The sequence below is a fragment of the Elaeis guineensis genome, chromosome 13, assembly GCF_000442705.2.
Source record: "Elaeis guineensis isolate ETL-2024a chromosome 13, EG11, whole genome shotgun sequence".
Taxonomy (NCBI): Eukaryota; Viridiplantae; Streptophyta; class Magnoliopsida; order Arecales; family Arecaceae; genus Elaeis; species Elaeis guineensis.
In genome coordinates this window covers 75,053,193-75,058,899 of record NC_026005.2, presented here as the reverse complement: position 1 = coordinate 75,058,899, position 5,707 = coordinate 75,053,193, and positions in this window count along the sequence as shown.

Genomic DNA, 5,707 nt, shown 5'->3' with positions numbered 1-5,707 from the left:
GGCCAAAGCAAGTGTGAATACTGAAAAAGAATTTTCACTGGATTCATAAGTGAACTCGAATCGAGCTAATCTAGCATATGACTGACAATAGGATCTGACAAATTTTCCATGACTTCCATCAAGTCGAGACTCACGATAGAAAGACTGAATCATACGATAACTGTACCTAGAGATTAATACTTTCATTCTATTGGATTGTCACTACATACTGTTAGGTATCACTGGTAGATTGTGAGACTCATCGGATATCGTCTTGATGATCGATGACCCTCAAAGGACAGAGTTAGAATTATTTTAACCCATCGAAAGAAGTTTCGATGATATTATGATGGAGATCACAATATATCTCACTATTAGATAGAATAGAATGTATGGGGTCACACATTAAGTGATTTAATCTTGAATTAATCAATTGGACTTATGAAGTTTTAATTGGATTAAGATTTAGTAAAATTCTATTAGATTTAGGAGAACCATGCCAACACATAGTTAAATCTAATTCTTCTCCGGACTTAAATTTCTTATTAGATAAGTATTGGATTAAGTCTATAGCCTTGAACATAATCTAGATCCATTTTGATTTAAGTTTAGAGAGGCACCTATTTGAGGACCCAAAAAGATTGGATCAAGCCAATGAGTTGGCAAATAAGTTTCCTTATTTTCTCCTTTGAATTTTTTTTTAGTATGGATCATTTTTGGAAAGAGAAGAGGAGATGAGGTGCATGCCTCCTCTTTTTGGAATGTTCAAGGGGTGCACGCCCCTTTTGGAGTTGGTGTGGAGAAAAAGAGAGAGGAGCTATGCCCCCTCTCTTATGCGCACAAAAATCCTAAGGGGCGCCAAAGGTTGTGCCTCCTCTATCTGCCTTATGGGATGAGGAGCACCCCCTCATCTTACCTTATAAGATATGGGCGCCTCCTCTACTTGCCATATTGGGTGTGGGTCTTTCCAATTGGATCTAATTTTTTTAGAAAGAAAATCAAATTAAAAGGCAATGGATCTTATGTGATAAAGACTAATCTTTTTAGCCTGATTGTAGATTGATTTAGAATAAAAAAAAAAGTCTATTTAAGAGATGGTCTCCTAGGGTTTGGGGGATGATTAAATTGTGAATTCAGATCTATACCTCTTCCCCATCTCCACTCCATCCTCTTCTTCTCCTTTTTTTTCAACGCCAAAGGTTGGGCTTCCCACCTTCCCACATGCCCAAGTGTTGGGTGATCTCTTCTACATCAAGAAAAAAGAAGATAAGTTGCTATTCAAGTGTTGATATCGCGAATAAAAATCAACAGTTGATCAAAGATCCAAAAGATTGAGATTTATCTTGGAGAAGATGGATCAAGTACGAGAAGAAAGATTCAAGATTGATCTCGATGAATATTTGTAGAGTCCGGATGCGTGTGCGGCTCAAGAATCTTCAAATCTATGATCATCGACTGCAGTGTATTTTGACCCGCGCAAGGTATTGAGATATGATCTTAATTTTTCTGTTTTATTTTCAGATTATATGCATGACTTAGATCCAGGGCTGGATAGATATAGATTAAATTTATTACATGTGGAGTTAAAGAGTTTAATCTAGATCCATTTTCGCAGCTATTTCAAAATTATTTTGAAATCTATGCATGTTAGTCTACCTGTTTTCTAACAGTAGTATCAGAGCTATTGGTTCTTCATGACATGTTTAATCTAATTTTTATATTAGATCTGAAAGTTTAAATTGTTTAATATTAATCTTGTGCTAGTATAAAATTATCTTGATATAGGAAAAACCTCCTATATTGAAAAGTTTGTCCTAGCACAAGACTGATCTTTTTGAAAACTATTTTTAAAATATTTAAATTAATTTTTTAGATCTAAAAATAGATGTATATGATATATCTTTATTAATGTTAGATCTGAAATTAGAATGATTAAAAGTTCACATTGGATTAGTATAAGATTGTCCTGATATAAGGTTTACCCCCTATATTGAAAAGATTGTCCTAGTTTGATGCGAATCAATTTTTGAAAAGTATTTTCAAAGTATTTTAATCATTATTTTAGATCTAATTATGTATGTATTTGATATGTGTAATTTTTATTTTAGATCTAAAATTCAATATATATGTGATATATGTTTGTAGTTTAGATCCAAAACTTCATATATGTGATATATGATATTAGGTTTAGATCTGAATCTGTTTCAAGATCATAAGTCACTAATGTATGCAATGCAATATAATCTAAAAAATATTTTTAGAATATGAAAATTATATTATTGCATGTGGGTATAGGTTGAACAACTTAGGTCTAGTGATCAAACTATAATTAGCATCAATTGATTAGATCAGGCTAGAACCCATTATCGATTTTGAGCAGTTGATTAAATCTAATCAATTGTTGGTTAGAAATAGGTCAAAGGGGCTCAAAATTGAGTTAGTTATAGTTGGTCGCATCGATTCATATTTTGATATGAATTGATTGACTCAAGATCTAATTTGACTTAGTGGTTCGGATCCGAGTCAATAGGTTAACCTGATCGATTCTAATCGATCAATTTGGTATCTAAGATAAGTACCTAGATGGTGGTTATTTAATTGATTCCATTATCTGATCTGATCAATTCATTGGCATCTAAAAAAAGCAATGGGGGGACCCCACTAATCTTAACTTACCTGACCATTTTGAGAGATTATGCTTTGAATTAGGTTACTTGCTGATTCGAGTTCACCCATGCTGACTAGGTTGGTCAGACATATGATTATATTGACCTGAACTTGATCCGTCAGATAATAGATTTGTTGACTTCGAAGAGACCTAAACTTAAATCTCCTCACTAAATAAAGTCTAGTGGTCTTCCACTATTGTAGAGATGTGGGTGCCTTCCTGATATTGATCATTTTTGACTGATTACAGTGGTTCAATTGTATCGAAAAGGTACAGTCACTTTATTGGCATTAAATATCCTGGGGTAGAGATGGAGTTGGACCCAATAACTATTAGATGAAAGTTTCAATGACGGTTTTGCATCTGTTGGTGAACAGTGGGTCTGACTTAACTAAGAAATATGTCAATAACTATTAGGTGAGGCCACAGTACTTAGAGACAGAATTCACTGCATCTTACTTAGTGAAGTAATGGATAAGGTATTGTCCACTCATTGGTCTATGCTCACCAATAACTGTTAGATGAGGTGTGTATGAATCAGTGAGATTGCAGTATCCACTAAAAACTGATCGCATATAGATTTTCATTTCTTCACTCGAAGAGTATGAAAGATTCAAAAAAATAATGAGAGCCTTACTTGTTTTTAAATTTTTTGATCAAACATTTAATGAGTACAAATATCTAACTAGAAATTATTTTTTCTGTAGATATCTATATTAAGTTCAAACCCTTTAGCCCATATCCTTGACACAAATAGGTTGATCGGGATAAACTACAAAGACTGACTCCGAAACTCATCGAATCAGGACTTCTATCTCATCCCTGAGTTGAATGTATTGTTCGATGTCATGACCATGATCACGATAGAACCGATAGTACTTTTTCTTGTCGCAGCTATTAGAGGAGTACCCTAGAAGTCAATTATTGGCTGACATATTTTGTAATTTTAAGATTTAATTTTGTAGTTGTAACACTATTATTATTAATAAAGAATATTTTATTTCGATCATATTTATGGGTCCATGATTTATCTTAGAAATTAATAAAAATAATTTTGTATATTCTCAAAATATTGAGAATTTGAAACATATATTATTAGTGGTTAGTTTCTAAATATTCTTAATTAAAAGATCATCATGGAGAATAGTGATCAATCTATTTAAGATTGATGCACGAATCACCTCCTTTCTAGACAAATGAGTCTCGAGTCTGTAGTGTAGGGATACTGAGATGAGAGTATATGTGATTGTTAGAGAATAACTTGCATTAAGTGTGACCAACACAAAAAATTACTTGAATGTTTACTCACTTATCAGTGATTGTCTCGATGTTGCAGTGGTGTGAGTGATCCTTTGACCTACGGTATCATTGGCTATTCGCAGCGAGGCTACTGAGTTTGACTGCATATTTTTTTGATCCCTAATCATTCAGATTCTTACTGTGTATGTTGGCTACAGAAGGTTCAGATATACTGTTAGGAGTAGGATGCACCTAGATAGAATCTGTTGGGCATAAAATACCCTCGGCCGAAGTTCTTGGCGGGGTCGACCCTCGCGAGTCTCTTCCATTTTTTGACAACTGTTGGTGAAACCCCGTCACTTCGCCCGGACTCCTACAGGAGCCGGGCTCCGTCCGCGATTTCGGCAGCAAGGAAGACTCCGTCCGGACTCCTACGGGAGCCGGATTCCGTCCGCGAGTTCTACAGCAAGGAAGACTTCGCCCGGACTCCTACGGGAGCCGGGCTCCGTCCGCGATTTCTGCAGCAAGGAAGACTTCATCCGGACTCCTACGGGAGCCGAGCTCCGTCCGCGATTTCTGCAGCAAGGAAGACTTCGCCCGGACTCCTACGGGAGCCGGGCTCCGTCCGCGATTTCGGCAGCAAGGAAGACTTCGCCCGGACTCCTACGGGAGCCGGGCTCCGTCCGCGATTTCTGCAGCAAGGAAGATTTCGCCCGGACTCCTACGGGAGCCGGGCTCCGTCCGCGATTTCGGCAGCAAGGAAGACTTCGCCCGGACTCCTACAGGAGCCGGACTCCGTCCGCAATTTCTGCCGCAAGTAGACTCCGCCCGGACTCCTACGGGAGTCGGGCTCCATCCTCAACTTCATCTACTGGTAAGCCTTGTCCGGACTCCTACGGGGGCCGGACTTCACCGTTGATTTTAATTGCAGGAAGACTCCGCCCGAATTCCTACGGGAGCCGGGCTCCGTCCTCGACTCCAACGGCTGCAGACAGACTTCGTCCGGACTCCTACGGGAGCCGGACTCCGCCCACGACCCCAACTGCAAGTAGACTTCGTCCGGACTCCTACGGAAGCCAGACTCCGTCTTCTAGTCCGACTACGGGAAGATCTCGCCCAAACTCCTACGGATACCGGACCTCGCTACCAACTCCAACCGAACTTCGACCGACAAGTCTGGACCCCCTGGCAGGCCACAGTAACGGACAACACTGCTCCACTCCCTGCGGCGGACCCTACGCAGCTCTATTACTCCCTGGCAGGCCGTATTAACGACCACGATTCTGCTCCACTCCCTGCGGCAGATCCTGTGCGATTCCACCACTCCCTGACGAGTCACGACAGCGGATGCCGCTCCACTCCCCGTAACTGATTCCACGTGACGAGCTACGGCGTTAGCCATGATCCCACTCCACTACCCTCCGCAATAAATTTCTCCTGGCTCTGGGCGGCCCACTACCAGACGGTTACAGGCATCGCTATCAATTTGTTGCCCTCTCCGTCTATAAAAGGATAAACCCAGATACGTTATTCCATAAGCTCTCATTTTTACCTCAAAACTCTGCTAAATTCTCCGTTCGAGCACTCCATTCTTGTTGAGGCAGAGAACTGACTTGAGCGTCGGAGGGTCTTGCCGGAGCAACCCCACCTCCGGTTTAGACTTCCTTTGCAGGTCCCGGCGGCGACCGCGACTCCCCCGACTCCAGCTTCTCCGGCGCAAGCGGATTTTTACACCAACAGGATTGGCGCTAGAGGAAGGGGGTGTCTTCGTAGTACCCTTGTTCTTAAAGGAGCACTCAACGGAGCCGCCTCCGATCGTCT